Source organism: Heptranchias perlo, chromosome 3 (assembly GCF_035084215.1).
Source record: "Heptranchias perlo isolate sHepPer1 chromosome 3, sHepPer1.hap1, whole genome shotgun sequence".
In the NCBI taxonomy this organism is placed as follows: Eukaryota; Metazoa; Chordata; class Chondrichthyes; order Hexanchiformes; family Hexanchidae; genus Heptranchias; species Heptranchias perlo.
The window spans coordinates 31,322,635-31,343,089 of NC_090327.1; positions in this window are offsets into that span (position 1 = coordinate 31,322,635).

Here is a 20,455-nt window from a genome sequence, read left to right on the forward strand (position 1 = left end):
TAAGGAGATATTAAGACAAGCTTGGTCAAAGAGGTAGGTTTTAAGGAGCATCTTAAAGGAGGAGATAGAGAGATGGTGAGGTTTAGGGAGGGAATTCCAAGCTCAGGACCTAGGCAGCTGAAGGAACGGCCGCCAGTAGAAGGTGAAGGAAATTGGGGATGCGTTAGAGGCTGGAATTGGAGGAACACAGAGTTCTCGGAGGGTTTTAGGGCTGGAGGAGGTTACAGAGATAGGCAGGGACAAAGCCATAGAGGGATTTGAACAAAAGGATGAGAATTTTAAATTCGAGGGGTTGCTGGACCAGGAGGAAATATAGGTCAGCGAGCACAGGGGTGATGGATGAACGGGACTTGGTGCCAATCAGGATACGGGCAACAGACATTTGGATGAGCTCAAGTTTACGGAGGGTGAAAGATAAGAGACCAGCCAGAAGACCATTGGAATAGTCGAATCTGGAGGTAACCAAAGCATGGATGAGGGTTTTAGTAGCAGATGGGCTGAGGCCGGGGTGGAGATAGACGATATTACAAAAGCAAAGAGGTAATGCTAAACCTATACAAATCATTGGTTGAGGCTGAAGTGCTAAGTTCAATTTTGGGTGCCTTACTTTAGGAAGGATATTGAGACCATGGAAAAAAATTACTAAGACAATCCCAGGAAAGAGAGACATTAGCTTTGAGGTGGGACTAGAGGAAACTGGGATCATTTTTATTAGAGCAGAGAAAATTAAGAGGAGGTCTGACAGAGGTGTTCAAAATTACAAGGGGTTTTGATAAGGTGAATAGGGAGAAATTATTTCCAGTGCTCTAATAGTTTGAATGGGCCTAGCTGGACAAGCAATGGGATATTTACCAATGTTGTGTGCTGATAAGCTGCACATTTTTAGTTGGTTAAACTCTGGTGGCATGCCCACTCACACTTAGGGGCTGTTGTCAACCTGTTCTTTGGGTTTAGTTTAGTTGGGCATGGCACAACAAGAGGAAAGGATACACTCAATCTTGGACAAATGGAGACTCCAGTTAAGTAGATTTCTCAATATTTGGTTTGGAGACTCTTAAACAGAAAATTATCAAAAAGGCTAATGGAATGCTGGCCTTTATATCTAGAGGACTAGAATACAAGGGGATAGTAGTTATGCTACAGCTATACAAAGACCTGGTTAGACCACACCACCACCTGCATGTTCCCCTCCAAGTCACACACCATTCTGATTTGGAAATACATCGCCGTTCCTTCATTGTCGCTGGGTCAAAATCCTGGAACTCCCTACCTAACAGCACTGTGGGAGAACCTTCACCACAAGGACTGCAGTGGTTCAAGAAGGCGGCTCACCACCACCTTCTCAAGGGCAATTAGGGATGGGCAATAAATGCTGGCCTTGCCAGTGAGGCCCACATCCCATGAATAAGAAAAAACACCTGGATTACTGTGTTCAGTTCTGGGCACTGCACATTAAGAAGGATATATTGGCCTTGGAGGGAGTGCAGCGTAGATTTACTAGAATGAAACCTGGACTCCAAGGATTAAATTATGAGGAGAAATTACGCAACTAGGGTTGTATTCATTGGAATTTAGAAGATTAAGGGGTGATTTGATTGAAGTTTTCAAGATATTAAGGGGAACTGATAGGGTAGATAGAGAGAAACTATTTGGGTTGATTGGGAAGTCTAGGTTTAAGGGACATTGTCTAAAATTTAGAGCCAGAACTTTCAGGAGTGAAGTTAGTAAACGCTTCTAATTGGGGCCTCAATTATTCACAATATTTATTAACGACTTAGATGAAGGCATAGAAAGTCTCATATCTAAGTTTGCCGATGACACAAAGATTGGTGGCATTGTAAGCAGTGTGGATGAAAACATAAAATTACAAAGCGATATTGATAGATTAGGTGAATTGGCAAAACTGTGGCAAATGGAATTCAATGCAGACAAATGTGAGGTCATCCACTTTGGATCAAAAAAGGATAGAACAGGGTACTTTCTAAATGGTAAAAAGTTAAAAACAGTGGATGTCCAAAGGGACCAAGGGGTACAGGTACATAGATCATTGAAGTGTCATGAACAGGTGCAGAAAATAATCAAGAAGGCAAATGGAATGCTGGCCTTTATATCTAGAGGACTAGAGTACAAGGGGGCAGAAGTTATGCTGCAGCTATACAAAACCCTGGTTAGACCGCACCTGGAGAACAGTGAGCAGTTCTGGGCACCGCACCTTCAGAAGGACATATTGGCCTTGGAGGGAGTGCAGTGTAGGTTTACTAGAATGATACCCGGACTTCAAGCATTAAGTTACGAGGAGAGATTACACAAATTGGGGTTGTATTCTCTAGAATTTAGAAGGTTAAGGGGTGATCTGATCGAAGTTTATAAGATATTAAGGGGAGCAGATAGGGTGGATAGAGAGAAACTATTTCCGCTGGTTGGGGATTCTAGGAGTAGGGGGCACAGTCTAAAAATTAGAGCCAGACCTTTCAGGAGCGAGATTAGAAAACATTTCTACACACAAAGGGTGATAGAAGTTTGGAACTCTCTTCCGTAAACGGCAATTGATACTAGCTCAATTGCTAAATTAATTCTGTGATGTGGAGATGCCGGTGATGGACTGGGGTGGACAAATGTAAGGAGTCTTACAACACCAGGTTATAGTCCAACAGCTTTATTTGAAATCACAAGCTTTCGGAGCTTTCAGATCAGATCACCCCTTAACCTTCTAAACTCTAGAGAATACAACCACAATTTGTGTAATCTCTCCTCGTAACTTAACCCTTGAAGTCCAGGTATCATTCTAGTAAACCTACCCTGCACTCCCTCCAAGGCCAATATGTCCTTCCGATGGTGCGGTGCCCAGAACTGCTCACAGTGCTCCAGGTGCAATTTAACCAGGGTTTTGTATAGCTGCAGCATAACTTCTGCCCCCTTGTACTCTAGTCCTCTAGATATAAAGCTCTGAAAGCTTGTGATTTCAAATAAAGCTGTTGGACTATAACCTGGTGTTGTAAGACTCCTTACATAAACTAAATCTGAGATAGATAGCTTTTTGGCAACCAAAGGTATTAAGGGATATGGGCCAAAAGCGGGTATGTGGAGTTAGATCGCAGATCAGCCATGATCGTATCAAATGGCGGAGCAGGCACGAAGGGCTGAATGGCCTACTCTTGTTCCTATGTTCCTATGTTCTACACGCAAAGGGTGGTAGAAGTTTGGAACTTTCTTCTGCAAATGGCAGTTGATGCTAGCTCAATTGTTAGTTTTAAATCTAAGATTGATAGATTTTTGTTAAGCAAAGGTATTAAGGGATATGGGGCTAAGGCAGGTATATGGAGTTAGGTCACAGATCAGCCATGATCTCATTGAATCGCGGAACAGGCTCGAGGGGCTAAATGGCCTACTCCTGTTCCTATGTTCCTATGTTTCTATATTAAACATATTGATGCATGTATCAGATGCTCAGTAGACCAAATAATGCCAGGAACCAGGCCACCTTCCAGCCATCTCAGCCACACTTGGGTTTGTAGCCCGGGAAGAGGAGAATGACACATTGGACAGGGAGACCTATAGAAAATAATTTTTCTTTAAAAAAAGTTAGTTGCAACAGGGTAAATATGGCACTGGAGCATTCCAGCCTGGAGCTGGCTGCCCTTTGTATACATAACACAATGATGAGGATATAGGCAGTGCGTTCTTGTGGTTTTTAGGGCTCCCAACAATCCATCATTAAATGGAAAAGGAAAAGCAGCTAAATTGATAATAGTTTCAAACAGCTTTATACACTGCAGCAGTGAGGACTTAGCTCACAGATTCCATCTTACAGTTACCACAGCCTGGTTCTAATTGTAACATTGTTACAACGCTCACTGGTGGTAAGGGAACATCGCTAATTCTTGGACTCAAACTGATTTACCACGACAGCAAATTTTCCTCTCTGAGCAATTTGGCAGCATTCTCACAGATATGCAGTGTGCCAAGTGGTCTTTGACAATATTCAGGAGAAATTTTCTGGAGTTTTTTAGTGGGAGAATAAATATTCTTTTTGATAGTTAAAGCTAAACAGATGCAGTGAAGTCATACTTTTTTATGACATGTAATGGGTTGATCTCTGATTGTACAAGTGGGGTGAATCAGAGTGAAATCCCCCACTGAGAAAAGAAAAAAGACTTGTATTTATATAGGTCTTTCACGACCTCAGGAAGAAGAGTGGGGAGGTTCTCCCTGGGACCTGGCCAATATTTAGCCCTCAACCAACACCACTAAAACAGATTATGTGGTTAGTATCACATTGCTATTTGTGGGACCTTGCTGTGTGTAAATTGGCTGCCGTGCTTTCGACATTACAACAGTGACTACACATCAAAAATACCTCATTAGCTGTAAAGCACTTTGGGACGTCCTGAGGTCATGAAAGGTGCTATATAAATGCATGTCTTTCTTTTTTTCCCCATGTGAACTGTGGTAAGCCCGACAACGTGATGTACCCTGACTTCCAAAAGGCATTTAACAGTGTTCCATATGAAAGGTTATTAGTCAAGCTCAGTGCTATGGGACTTCAAGGAAAATCTTTGGAATGGATAAGAAAATTGCTAAAGGGTAGAAAGCGAGTACTGATGAAAGGAATTATGTTGAGATGGGAGGAGGTACCAAGCGGAGGTGCTCCAGCGATCGCTGTTGGGACTACTACTGTTTCTAACTTAGGTCAATGACTTGGATTCAGAAACTCAATAGGTTAAATATGCAAACTAGGAGGCACAATGGGCATGGAGGAGGCAGCATACAAATTACAAAGCGAACTGGATGAAATATGTAAGTGGGCAGTAAAATGGCAGATGAAATTTAATGCAGACAAATGTAAGGTACAGCACATATGAAGGGAAAATGGGCAACCTATGAACTCTATGCTTGGTGTTGAAATAGCTAAGGAATATTGAAAGAGACCTATTGAGGGTTGTAGTATACTCAATGCTCAACATGGCCAACCGATGCAGAGCGACAATCAACAAAGCCAATAAAATGTTGAACTATATAGCCAAAACAATAGAATACGAGTGAGGGGAGGTTGTAATCAAATTGTATAGTGCTTATGTCAGAATGCACTTTGAGTACTGTGCCAATTCTGGTCACCAAAACACAAGGGAGACTTTCAAGCATTGGAGGCAGTGCAGAGAGGAACTATGGAGTTGATCCCTAATGTTATGAGGAAAGATTGGAGAAACCTGGGCTTTTCATCCTTGAAAGTGGTACTCTAATACAAGTATAGATAGTTAACAGTATAGAAAAGGTAAATCTGGAAAATTACTTTAAATTAAATTGCAAGAGTAAGTCAAAGGGATACAACTTCAAGGCAAATTTAGGATTAATATCAGGAAGTTCTTCTTCACACAAAAAGTGAACAACACAATGAATGGATTTCCAGATAGAGTATTGAAGGCCAAAATCTGAGAATCATTTAAGAAGCAATTGGATGCTGGGGTGGTGGTGGTGGTGGTGGGGGGGGGGATCAATAAGGTGTGTCTGAATGGATGAACTAAGGTGGGCCAAATGATCTTCTTCATCTGATATTATCTTTCGATCTTATGATCATTTCATTGCTGATTGCTGGATGATGTTAATGCAGTTCTTCAAAGCTTGCGTAGCTATGGTTGGTCCTAATGCAAGGAATGGGGCAGTATGCATACCTCTACTACAAAAGATAAACAATCATACCAACTGCCCTTGAAGATGTAAGAAAGCTCTGAGTGAGAAATAGCCAGTTTGGCTATAATCTCATTCCTTCCACAGATCTTGTGCAATCTACCCTAGCAAGGATGCTACTCCATCTACTCAGTCTATTATTAAAAAGTTCCCCAGAAATACTCACTGATTCCTAAAAATTATCAACCCAAACTCCACAATACTCATTTTCATCCTTACATTTCCACGATTCAATCCAGCAACAGTCTCATTTTATAATTTATAAAATTATGAGGGGCCTAGATAGAGTGGACAGGAAGGACCTATTTCCCTTAGCAGAGAGGTCGATAACCAGGGGGCATATATTTAAAGTAATTGGTAGAAGGATTAGAGGAGAGCTGAGGAAATTTTTTTTCACCCAGAAGGTGGTAGGGAATTCACTCCTGAAAGGGTGATAGAAACCCTCATCACATTTAAAAAGTACTTGGATATGCACTTGAAGTGCCGTAACCTACAAGGCTACGGACCAAGTTCTGGAAAGTGGGATTAGGCTGGGTAGCTCTTTTTTGACCAGCACAGACAAGATGGGCCGAATGGCCTCCTTCTGTGCTGTAAATTTTTCTATGTTTCTATGTTCTATAATCATTCTATTACTGTCCACCCAGTGACTACAAACGGTGAGAATGTTGATAAACTTAATTATATTCAGATTCAAAGAAGTCGCCTTTAGCGAAGCCATAAAAGTCACAGTTAAAATGATCATATATTTTGCAGATGGAAAAAATGTAGGTTTATTTAAATGTTTTTTTGAGGTTAGGAGTTTAAATGAATATTGTACAAGTAGATGGGAAAAATTACTTATAGAAGTCACCAGATACACATTAATAGTTCACTGGCACTTCAGCAGTGAAAGATTTTTGGTGATACCTAGTACAAGTGCCAGCCCTATTGGCACCAGGAATCTCCTGTGTATGTTTTATTTTATTTATTTGTGTTTTTCATTGAGAAACCAAGGTGAAGCGCTAAGGATGTCCTAAAGTGTTTTGCAGCCAATTAAGTATTTTTTGAAGTGTAGTCACTATTGTAATGTAGGGAAATGCAGCATCAGATATGTGCACAGCAAAATCCCACAAAAAACAATGAGATAAATGACCAGATAATCTGTTGTAATGAGCATGGTTGAGGGATAAATATTGGCCAGGACACCGGGAGTACCCCCCTGCTCTTCTTTAAATAGTGCCACGGGATCTTTTACATCCACCTAAGAGGGCAGACAGGGCCTCAGTTTAACTCGCCATTCAAAAGACAGCACCGCCAACAGTGCAGCACTCCCTCAGTGCGTTCCCTGACCAGGTGGGCAAGTAGGGCAGAAGCCAGTTTGGAAGGTCACTGCGGGGATTTTTGGAAGAGATGGAAGCATGGTTGTTAGGCAATGATATTTTCCAGAACATTGGAACGAAAGGGAAGATTTGAGCAAGGTGGTAATTGAAGAGAATGGAGGGGCTGAGGATTTTTTTTTAAAGAGGGGCTGATAATAGTTTCAAAGGTGGTAGGGGCAGTGCCAGAGGATACACTTGATTTGATGAGCATGGAGCTGACGAGGGGAAGTTGCATGGAAGTTGCATGGATATTGAGGTGTACAAAATTATGAGGGGCACAGATAGGATGGATACTAAGGAGCTTTTTCCCTTCGTTGAGGGTTCTATAACAAGGGGGCATAGATTCAAGGTAAAAGGCGGGAGGTTTAGAGGGGATTTGAGAAAGAACTTTTTCACCCAGAGGGTGGTTCGAGTCTGGAATTCACTGCCTGAAAGGGTTGTGGAGGCAGGAACCCTCACAACATTCAAGAAGCATTTGGATGAGCACTTGAAATGCCATAGCATACAAGGCTACGGACCAAATGCTGGAATATGGGATTAGATTAGACAGGGCTTGATGGCCGGCGCGGACACGATGGGCTGAAGGGCCTCTATCCGTGCTGTATAACTCTATGACTCTATGAGCTGCGATGGGAGGAGATTGAGGGAGCACATCAATATTGATAAAATGGAGAAAGGTAAGGAAGGTTGCAAAGGAGAGAAAGATGATGATTTAACCATCGTGTGAAGGCTAGTCCACCACAGTTCCACACATGCAGGGTGCCATATTTCACCTAAGCCATCATGCTGGCATGAGGTCAGGTGCATCCCCAGAGGGAAGGTCAGAAAATCATAAGAGGCATGGGTAAGTTCCTCCTGTTTGCCTCCTCATGATAGCTTCAAGAGTAGAGACTTGTCTGCTGCTCATCTGCTCTACTTCTTGAATGAGGAATAGTGGGTGAAGATTTCATCTGTTCATTATTTGTGGTGAATCGTAAACAAGTTGGGACGATTTCCTCTGTTCATTATTTGAAGTGAAATTATAACCACAGGGCTGAATTTCATCGGCTGTTCTGCCGAACTCCTCCCATAACTCCAATGGGAGCCCTGCAGAACAGCATGGATGCACAGGATTCTGGCTTAATCTGAGATTTCCTCCTCGGCCTTGTAAGCGGTGGAGCCTCTGCCTACCTCTTACTGATGAAGAAGGATGTGGAGATGCCGGTGATGGACTGGGGTTGACAATTGTAAACAATTTTACAACACCAAGTTATAGTCCAGCGATTTTATTTTAAATTCACAAGCTTTCGGAGATTTTCTCCTTCCTCAGGCAAATGTTTGGGAGATCTTGAAACATTTGCCTGAGGAAGGAGAAAATCTCCGAAAGCTTGTGAATTTAAAATAAAATCGCTGGACTATAACTTGGTGTTGTAAAATTGTTTACAATGATGAAGAAGGGGCAGGATCGGGGGTGGGTCCTCCCTACGCTGATAGCTCTCACTTCTCCGGCCCATATGGTGTATGGTTGGAGGCTGATATACCCTCTAGAAAGGTGTGATTGGTTCTCACTGGTTGGGTCAGGGAAGTGATCTGGACCCGCAAAGAAGAGGACAACATTTTGTATCAACCTCCCTTGGTAAAGGGGCAATGAAGTGATTTCTCTGCTGGGGTCTTGGGTATCCACATACAGGCGCCGGAGATTCCAGCAATTTCCCAAAATATGCTGCAATGGCATTAGCACCCACCTACCCTATCCAAATGAGGTGTTTTCCCACTGACCCCACATAGTCTGGTGGGATCAGTGCTGAATGGGAGTGACAGACATTATTGTCAGGATCATGGCCCGTGGGTTTTCAGCCTTCCATTTTTTATACTCAGATTTGAGCAGGAAGATCTAAGAGTGGAAGAAACATTAATAACTTAAAAACAGGAACAGAAAAAATATATTTATCATTTGGTGGAGAAAAGCAATTGCATTTTGAATTTTTAAGTGCCCTGTTTGATGGGAGCTAAGGTGCACAGTAAGGTCCCATCGCTGAGTGTGCTGAGTTAGCTAACCTCAACTGTGTTGGCAGTCAGGGTACTACAATTCATCTCAGTATCCATGGGTTAGTGTGGTGAAAATCAGCCATGGTTCCTGGTCCTGATCCTGATCACTATCTAGTAACCCCTGTAAGTGAGAACAGGATTAGGCTCAACTGTGATACCATTTCAGTGGAATATTCACCTAGAACTCACCGTCAAGGTAACACGTGAAGAATAGCCACTTGGGCAAGGTACTGAAAGACAACAGGTGTTTGTGGAACTGGATCTCAGTGAGCAATCAAACGCCTTCAGAAGTGGGAAAGGGAGAGCAAGAAATATAACTGGCAAGGAAAAGCCAGAAAACGTCTGAGTATAATCCCACTTATTGGCCTTCAACACATAATCGCAGGGTGTACATTTCAGGTTATTGTCTGAATACCTCAGCTAGCATACTGAGGTCTTCAAATGTGTATGTAATGCAGGAACCAAAAGATCACAAAAATAACAACCCACCACAAATAATACAAAAACAGAAATTGCTGGAAAAGCTCAGCAAGTGAGGCAGCATCTGTAGAGAAAGAAACAGAGTTACCGTTTCAGGTCAAAGACCTTTCGTCAGAACTGGAATATGTTAAAGAGTTAAAGTTTAAATAATATATATGTTTTATTGCACATAAACTTTAATCATATTGTTGATGCATATATAAATTGTATAAATATAATGAAAGTATAATTATAAACCCATCATATAATTTGTAAATAAAATAAGCTGCAGAAACAAAGGTAATTGCTGAGGTTGAATTCCATATCCAATTAGAGGGTGAGAAGGTTGATTCTCAAACAAGCGTACTGAGCTTGAATAAAGGAGACTATGATGGTATGAGAGCGGAATTGATTAAAGTGGACTGGGAAAATAGATTAAAGGGTAAGACGGTACATGAGCAGTGGTGTTCATTTAGGGAGTTATTTTACAACTTTCAAAATAAATATATTCCACTGAGGAAAAAAGGGTGTAAAAGAAATGACAGCCACCCATGGCTAAGTAAAGAAATCAAGGATAGTATCCGACTAAAAACAAGGACATATAAGGTAGCCAAACTTAGTGGGAGGATAGAAGATTGGGAATTCTTCAAAAGACAGCAAAAAGTAACTAAAGGATTGATTAAGAAAGGGAAGTTAGATTATGAAAAGAAATTAGCAAAAAATATAAAAACAGATAGCAAGAGTTTCTATAGTTATATAAAAAGAAAAAGGGTGGCTAAGGCAAACATAGCTCCCTTAGAGGATGAGACCGGGAAATTAATGGTGGGAAACATGGAGATGGCAAAAATGCTGAACAAATATTTTGTTTCAGTCTTTACAGTAGAGGACACTAAGAATATCCCAACACTGGACAAACAGGGGACTCTCGGGGGGGAGGAGCTAAATACGATTAAAATCACTCAAGAGATGGTACTCAGTAAAATAATGGGACTCAAGGCGGATAAATCCCCTGGACCTGATGGCTTCCATCCTAGGGTCTTGAGGGAAGTGGCAGTAGGGATTGTGGATGCTTTGGTGATAGTTTTCCAAAATTCCCTGGACTCAGGAGAGGTCCCGGCAGATTGGAAAACTGCTAATGTAACACCGTTATTTAAAAAGGGTAGTAGGCAGAAGGCTGGAAATTATAGGCCAGTTAGCTTAACATCTGTGGTGGGTAAAATTTTGGAGTCTATTATTAAGGAGACAGTAACGGAACATTTAGATAAGCATAATTTAATAGGACAAAGTCAGCATGGCTTTATGAAGGGGAAGTCATGTCTGACAAATTTGCTTGAGTTCTTCGAGGATATAACGTATCGGGTGGATAAAGGGGAACCAGTGGACGTAGTGTATTTAGACTTCCAGAAGGCATTCGACAAGGTGCCACATAAAAGATTATTACTTAAGATAAAAAATCACGGGATTGGGGGTAATATTCTGGCATGGGTGGAGGATTGGTTATCAAACAGGAAGCAGAGAGTTGGGATAAATGGTTCATTTTCGGACTGGCAACCAGTAACCAGTGGTGTTCCACAGGGGTCGGTGCTGGGTCCCCAACTCTTTACAATCTATATTAACGATTTGGAGGAGGGGACCGAGTGCAACATATCAAAATTTGCAGATGATACAAAGATGGGAGGGAAAGTAGAGAGTGAGGAGGACATAAAAAACCTGCAAGGGGATATAGACAGGCTGGGTGAGTGGGCGGAGATTTGGCAGATGCAATATAATATTGGAAAATGTGAGGTTATGCACTTTGGCAGGAAAAATCAGAGAGCAAGTTATTTTCTTAATGGCGAGAGACTGGAAAGTACTGCAGTACAAAGGGATCTGGGGGTCCTAGTGCAAGAAAATCAAAAAGTTGGTATGCAGGTGCAGCAGGTGATCAAGAAAGCCAACGGAATGTTGGCTTTTATTGCTAGGGGGATAGAATATAAAAACAAGGAGGTATTGCTGCAGTTATATAAGGTATTGGTGAGACCGCACCTGGAATACTGCATACAGTTTTGGTCTCCATACTTAAGAAAAGACATACTTGCTCTCGAGGCAGTACAAAGAAGGTTCACTCGGTTAATCCCGGGGATGAGGGGGCGGACATATGAGGAGAGGTTGAGTAGATTGGGACTCTACTCATTGGAGTTCAGAAGAATGAGAGGCGATCTTATTGAAACATATAAGATTGTGAAGGGTCTTGATCGGGTGGATGCAGTAAGGATGTTCCCAAAGATGGGTGAAACTAGAACTAGGGGGCATAATCTTAGAATAAGGGGCTGCTCTTTCAAAACTGAGATGAGGAGAAACTTCTTCACTCAGAGGGTGGTAGGTCTGTGGAATTTGCTGCCCCAGGAAGCTGTGGAAGCTACATCATTAGATAAATTTAAAACAGAAATAGACAGTTTCCTAGAAGTAAAGGGAATTAGGGGTTATGGGGAGCGGGCAGGAAATTGGACATGAAGCTGAGTTCGGATCGGTCAATGCCCTGTGGGTGGCGGAGAGGGCCCAGGGGCTATGTGGTCGGGTCCTGCTCCGACTTCTTGTGTTCTTTAGATTTGTGGTTGGGATCAGATCAGCCATGATCTTATTGAATGGCAGAGCAGGCTCGAGGGGCCGATTGGCCTACTCCTGCTCCAATTTCTTATGTTCTTATGTTCTTATGTCCTGAAGTAAAACTGCTATCAATGAATAACTTTCTCCATCACTGTTAGCAAATCGGGGAGGTTTGAAATTGATTCAAGAAAGCACCTGATGATGTAAAACATTGGGAACATTGACACACAGCCCCATGTAGTGGGGGAAATGCAGTTTCCTGCTTATGATCTCCCTCTGAGATTATCTGTGCAACAATGGATAGACACTGAATACAGGCCATCCCCAGGGTGAAAGAAAGATTTTCTGCAGATGTCAGCCTCTAATAAGCACAAAATTGAATGCAGCACTGACCCCTTTTTTCAATGTTGAACAGTTAGGAGATACAGTACCAGTCCTTGCTGGGCCCTGTCAATAGCATCTGTCAGTGGTAAATGCGGCACAATGTGAGGGGCATTTGTTGGAAACGGCCAACCAGCTGCTTCCATATGTCACTTTGCCAATGAATAGGTTAGTGCCCATTTTACCAGACCTATCAATACACTAGGACATTTATTTTCTTTTGAGACATGAGGGAAGAGGTGGTGAGGGGCAGAATTGCCCCAGTCACTAAGCATGGAGCAATATCTTAAAAAATGGTGCTTACAATTTAGTTATGCAGAGCAGAGTGATTCTAGCCCATCCCAGTTGAGAAACCAGCATCTCCATTAAGAAGTGTTTGGGTAATTCCACAATCCCACACTCCCAAAGGGGAGCCATACTTGAAGGGAGCGTGAGTCGGAGAATCAAAGTATAATGTTGTACCCCTGACTCTGACCTGCGCTGTCGTTAAGCTCCGTTGTCCGGAATCACTCCTTTTGCCTTTACTTTAATTCAATGAAGCCACTGAGCTCTTATCATTTAAAGGACCCCAAGGGTCAGACCATTATAGGAAGCAATATACATCTGCCCAGATCAGATGCCTACAAATTACTGCTTGACTCCTGCGAGGTTGCATTGCTGGAACGTCTCATCCCATAGAACTTAATAATGAAATTGTACACATTTTCCAGACAGTCAATTTTACTCTTAAGAGGAATCAGAGATGAATCAACCAACTGCACTGGAAATGGACATATACCTTTGGATTCTGGCAGAGGTCACCTTGTTGACTTCCTATCACACAGCGCAGGGTGTTTTATACCAATAATGTGGCTTCAAGTGGGATGAGCAACCAGATCTGACTGATTCACATAACATGGACAATAGCCTAATTGGGAAAAAATATAGGAGTGCAGGAGATGTATATGGATTTTCAGAAGGCGTTCGACAAGATGTCCCACAAGAGGCTTGTTAGATAAATTCAGGTGTATGGTATAAGAGGAAATGTAGCATCATAGATAGAAAGTTGGTTGATGGGCAGAAAACAAGGGGTTAGGGATGTTGATCTGATTGGAAAAGGTGAGAAGTGGTGTACCCTGGGGTCACTGTTGGCTTTACTTTTGTTCTAGATGATTTGGATTTGGCATAGGGAGCAAAATCTTGAAATTTGCTGATGGCACAAAAGTGGGGGCTTGGCAAACAGTGAAGAGGACTGTAAAAGACTTAAAGAAGACATAAACAGGTTAGCAAAATTTACAAATAGGTGGAAGACACAATTTTACAAAGAATTACAAAGAATGTACAGCTCAGAAACAGGCCATTGGGCCCAGCAGGCCAGTGTTTATATACGTGTGCCTCCTCTCACCCTTCTTCATCTAACCCTATCAACATCTCTATCTATTCCTTTCTCCTTCATGTGATTGTCTAGCTTCCCCTTAAATGTATCTATGCTAGTCATCTCAATTACTCCTTGTGGTAACGAGTTCCACATTCTTACCACTCTCTGGGTGAAGACATTTCTCCTAAATTCCCCACTGGATTTGTTAGTGACTATCTTATATTTTTGGCCCCTAGTTCTGGTCTCTCCCATAAGAGGAAACATCTTCTTTAAGTCTACCCTATCAAACCTTTACATAATCTTAAAGACCTCTATCAGGTCACCCCTGAGTCTTCTCTTTTCTAGCGAAAAGAGCCCCAACCTATTCAATCTTTCCTGATAGGTATAACCTCCCATTTCTGATATCATCCTAGTAAATCTTTTTTGTACCTTCTCCAGTGCCTCTATAGTGTGGAGACCAGAACCGTTCGCAGTACTCCAAATGTGGTCCAACCTAGGTTCTGTACAAGTTTAGCATAACTTCTCTGCTTTTCAATTCTATCCCTCTCGAAATGAACCCCAGTGCTTGGTTTGCTTTTTTTTGGTCTTATTAACCTGCGTCGCTACTTTTAGTGATTTGTGTATCTGTACCCCTAATTCCCTCAGCTCCTCTACCCCATTTAGACTGTTATTTTCCAAGGAGTATGTGACCTCATTATCCCTACCAAAATGTACTACCTCACACTTATCTATATTGAAATTCATTTGCCAATTACACGAGCATTCTGCAAGTTTATTAATGTCTTCCTGTAATTTGTTACAGTCCTCGGTATTAACTATACCCCCCAATCTGGTGTCGTCCACAAATTTTGAAATTGTACTTCCGATTCGAGTCCAAATCGTTTATGTATATGATGAAGAACAGTGGTCCCAGCACGATCCTTGTGGAACACCACTTCCCACCTTTCTGCCAGTTTGAGTAACTACCTTTAATCCCTACTCTCTGTTTTCTGTTTTGTAGCCAGCTTGCTGTCCATTCTGCTACTTGTCCCCTGACTCCACATGCTCTGACCTTAGTCATGAGTCTACTATGTGGTACCTTATCGAAGGCCTTTTGAAAATTCAAATATATTACATCTACTGCATTGCCCTTGTCAACATTATACTTTCAATAATGTTGGTCAAGCATGACCTTCCCTTTTGAAATTCATGCTGACTATTCTTTATTATATTTTCAGTTTCTAGATGATTCTCTATTACATCTTTGAGTATGGATTCCATTAACTTTCCTACCACTGACGTTAAGCTAATTGGTCTATAGTTCCCTGGACTTGTTCTAGCTCCCTTTTTAATATAGGATTCATATTAGCTGTCCGCCAGTCCTCTGGCACAATTCCCTTTTCTAATGAATTTCCATATATATGTAATAGTGCCCCTGCTTTCTCTTCCCTAACTTCTTTTAGTATGCGCGGATGCAATCCATCCAGACCAGGGGCTTTATCCTCTCTAAGTTTGATTAGTTTATCAATTATCTCCCTCCCTTTCTATCTTAAATGTCTTTACATCTTTCTTGATCTCTTCTTCTAATGCCATGCCCACTCTGTTAATCTCCCTGGTAAATATTGAAGCAAAGTAATTATTTAATATTTCTGCCATTTCACTGTCTTTACCTGTGAGTTTATCTTGTGTATCCCTTAGTGGCCTTATCCCTATCCTGATTTTTCTTTTGTTATTTATGTGTCTGTAGAATACTTTACTTTTTTAAAATATTTCTTGATAATTTAATTTCATGGTTTCTTTTTGCCTTCCTAATTGTTTTTTTTGTCTTTTATCCCAACCTTTTCGTATTCCCTTTTGTCATCCACTCCTTTGTTGTCTACGTAATTAGTGTAAGCCTTTTTCTTTAGTTTCAATTTTGCCCTTATTTCTTTATTCATTCATGGTGTGTCATTACTGGCTAGTTTGTTCTTACTTTTTGGTGGGATATATTTCTCCTGGATTCTATTGATCACCGTTTTAAATGCTGTTCTATTTCTTTGTTTGTCAGTAAATTTTTCCAGTTTATTTTTCCTAGTTCCATTCTCATGCTCTCAAAATCAGCTTTATTCCAATTTATACCTTTGGTCTTTGTCTTAAGTTCTTCTAGGAACATAGGAACAGGAGTAGCCCCTCGAGCCTGTTCCGCCATTCAACGAGATCATGGCTGATCTGTGACCTAACTCCATGGGCTCGATTTTAGGGTCGGGTTACCTGCGGGTTTCCAGCGGGGGGGCCCCGAAAATCCCGATCTCCGATCACGTGACCGGATTCGGACGAAATCCCGGCCACTTCCGGGTACCGCGCTGACGTGCGGGGCTGCGCGCGCAAGCCCCGCTGGTGGGAATCCCGCAGGCAATTAAAGCCAGCGGGGTTCCACTTGAGAGTACTTAACTTGCTCGTTGTGGTCAGTTAATGAGCTGAAGCAGCTGTCAAAAGAGGAAGTGTGGGATTTTACGTTCAAAGCAGTCAGTTTCCCACACTGGGGGAAACAGGACCCTTCAAACCAGGCGTGTTGCAGCCAGCAGCCTGTGGCAGGTGCCAAGGTGCGCTCCACGGGGGAGCGCCCTCACCCACGCAGGAGGCCACCGCGTCACATAGGGCAACCCCTGCCCCCCACCACCCCCCGGCCAAGCCAGAGGACAGACCGACACGAAACCGCAGCCCCAGTCCGAGGACCCACACACCTACCCTGCACAACCCCTCAGACCAACACCTGCCAGTTGGGTGGTGTGTGGACACCCTCGGAGGACGAAGAGCATGACCACCACCAGCAGCCTCGCAGTCCACGCCGTCCGCCGCAGAGACGTGGATCCCCCCAACACGGTGTGGTTGCACGCCCACCTGCACAGCAGGAGGGAGGGCTACCGCAGAGAGAGATGCGTCGCAGAGGGCACTACCCTCGCCACAGGGTCCACAGACCGAGGCGCAGCTCCCCGGACCTCTCCCAGCAGCAGTGCACAGGGAGGCGCAGATTCGCTCGACATGTAGTCGTGGAGATCTGCAGCCTCTTTCATGCCGAGCTGCTCCTGGCTGGCCCCAGCACCAACTGCTTACCTGTCGCTGGCAAAGTCACCACTGTCCTCCACACCTTCTCCTCCGCATCCTTCCAGGGTGCAGCCGGCAACACCGCCGATGTCTCTCAGTTGTCTGCACGGACGAGCCCTGCAAATACACCTGCACCTACTCTGCAGTAACACGATGGGTGGCATCAGTGGTGGGTCCTCATAGTGATACCCAGGAGCGGGCATTATTGGACACAATGGACAGGATTCGCGGAGACATGGCAGTGGTGGTGTCAATATAATGTGTGCTGTTTGTGGCTCTGAAATTCAATATGGGTAACACCCATGACAAACCCTCAGACACCCTTGTGCACCCCCTTCATGCTGACGAGACGTTTGCCTTACCCTGCCTACTGCACATATGTGATGCATGCCCTGTGGCTGCAGCACAGGTGGTGGCAGGTTGAGTGAGGCTGGCCGTGAGGGAGATGCACGAGAGGGTGAGTATGGGATGGAGCCATGAGATTGTATGAGGATTGGGCCGCGTGTTAGTGGCAGGATGAGTACTGGCGAGGTGAGTAGGTGGAGGTAAGATGAGGATGGGGTGTGAGTGGGCATGAAGGGTGATGTGACAGAATAGTGTTGGCGGTGCCGAAGGAGATTTGGGGTGGGGGCAGTGTTGTGGCAGACGGAGTGTAGGGGAAAGACTTCGTGTTCTCACTGTGGCTGACCTACTGCGGTCATTGCAGCGCCTCCTGCACTGTATGCAGGTGGGCGATATGTTGGTGGCGCAGGTGACCCCCTCTGCCACCTCGAGCCAGGCCTTCTTGGTGGCAGAGGCAGGCCGCTTCCTCCCGCCCGCCGGGGGGAAGATCTGTGTCCTCCCCCTCCTCCTCACCCCATCTGATGATACCTGGGGTGAGGCATCATTAAACTGGGAGCAGCCTTCCCCCTGGGCTGCTCCATGCTGCAATTTGTCCCATTGGTTGCAGCATCTGTCAGTGGAGGACTGCCCCTTTAACTAGAGAGCCTCCAGCTGACAGATCGTACTGCGCATGCGCAGCCCGCCCGACGCGCAGGCCAGCGCCGTGGACCCCGGAGGAGCAGGTAATTGGATCCTATTAGTGGATTGCCTGCTACGATCGCGTGGGCAACCCACTAATTTCGCCGTTCGCGTTTTCGACGCTCCCGGAGGACCACCCGCTGGGAACCCGCAGGCCTGCTAAATTCGAGCCCCATATACCTGCCTTTGCCCCATATCCCTTAATATCCTTGGTTAACAAAAATCTATCAATCTCAGATTTAAATGAACAATTGAGCTAGCATCAACTGCCATTTGTAGAAGAGAGTTCCAAAGTTCTACCACCCTCTGCATGTAGAACTGTTCCCTAACTTCACTCCTGAACGTCCTGGCTCTAATATTTAGGCTATGTCCCCTAGTCCTAGACTCCCCAACCAGCGGAAATAGTTTCTCTCTATCTCAATCTTTATCTTAACTTAATATGAATACATGTGAGGTAATAAAGTGTGGGAGAGAAAACAAAGAATGGGAGTATCCACTCAATGGAAAGGTGCTGAAAAATATGGATAAACAGAGATTCCAAGGGGTTCAAATATATAATTCCCTGAAACTGCAAATGCTGGTACAGAAAGTCATAAAAAGGCCAATAGCATAATAGGTTTTGTAAATGTGGGCATAGAGTACAAGAGTAAAGAAATAATGATCCATTTGTAAAAAGCATTGCTTAGGCTACAGTAAAAAGTACTACATGTAGTTTTGGGTACCCCATTACAGAAAAGACATTAACACCATATTGCTTAGTTTCCAGGATAATGCCAGGGATGGGAAACTATAGCTCTGAGGAGAGACTTGAGATGTTTCCTAGAAGTAAAGGGAATTAGGGGTTACGGGGAGCGGGCAGGAAATTGGACATGAATTTAGATTTGAGGTTAGGATCAGATCAGCCATGATCTTATTAAATGGCGGAGCAGGCTCGAAGGGCCGATTGGCCTACTCCTGCTCCTATTTCTTATGTTCTTATGTTCTTATACTGGGACTATTTCCACTGGGGCAGAGAAGGCTAACAGGAGATTTAATAAAGGTTTTCAAAATTCTGAGGAGTTTTGATAGAGTGAATAGGGAAAGACTATTTCCTCCGGTTTGGGAGTCAGTGATGAGGGATCATCAGTTAACATTATCACTAGGTGAGTGAGGAGAAAGGTTCGGAGAAATTTCTTTATGTGCAGGTTTTTGGAGGCACTAAATGGTTTGCCACAAGGAGTAGTTGAGGCAATGACTATTGTATTTTCTAAGGGAAAATTGGATAAATGTTTGAAGGAAATGTCAGAGGGAGATATAGAGCGAAGGGTACAGAGCGGGAAAGTGGGATTAGTTTTGGACTGCTTGAGCAAAGAGTCGGCACAGACACAATTAGCTGAATGTCCTCCTTCAGTGCTGTAAAGGTCTATGATTCTATAACTAATGGCCCGGCAATAAAATCATGGGAACATGCAGTTTTGCAATATTTAATTTCTGAGAATGATCTCAATAATTACAGGGAAAAGCATCCCCCATTTTTCATTAGAAGATGAATTTCATCCTTTTTGTATCTTCAGCAGGACAAATCATTGAGACCTGGGCCCATTTTCTGGACGACTGTATATGTGTATGTGGGTCCAGCCTGGCCCCGTCAAACAGCCCAGATGCTCTCTGGGAAGTAAGAAGTTCATGGCATTTTACAGTTGTGCCCTACTCTTCCCTCACAAAGGGTCATAGGAACAGGAGTAGGCCGTTCAGCCACTTGAGCCTGTTGCGCCATTTAATTAGATCATGGTTGATCTATACCTCAACACCGTTTATCCTACTTTTCGCTATACCGCTTGATACTCTTATTTGATAAAAATCTATAGATCTTAGTCAATAACCTTTATATCCCCATGTGATTGTTCCTGCTATGGTATGGGAAGCTATATCACCAAGGAAATGGGAGTACTTTTTTAAATCCCTCTGAGCACATGGGCTTTCACCTCATGTTACATCATTATTATCACCACAAGTAATAATCTCATTAACTGGTGTTAATTTTGCTTTGTGTTTGACACTGCCTTCTAGGTAGGTCGTAGTGGGCAGTGCCACCTAGATCCAGGAACTTTGGACAAGCATCCAGTATGAGTGGTGGGTGGATACAACCTGTGTCAGCCTGACTCAGTTGGTAGGAGTCACGCTCCGAGTCTGAAGATTGGGGGTTTGAGTCCCACTGGGGTCTGAGCACATAATCTAGGCTGACACTTCAGTGCAGTACTGAGGGAGTGCTGCACTGTTGGAAGAGCTGGCCTTAGGCTGAGACGTTAAACCAAGGCCCTGTCTGCATGCTCCAGTTATTGAGGTGGATGTTAGCGATCCTATGGCACTATTCAAAAACCAGCAGGAAATTCTTCCAGTGTCCTGGCCAACATTCCTCCCTCAACTGGTCATTCATATCATTGGTGCTTGTGGGATCTTGCTACATGCAAAATGGCTGTCGAATAGTCTGATAACACTCACTGCCTAGGATTAAATATGAAGCATGGTCAGTTGGATG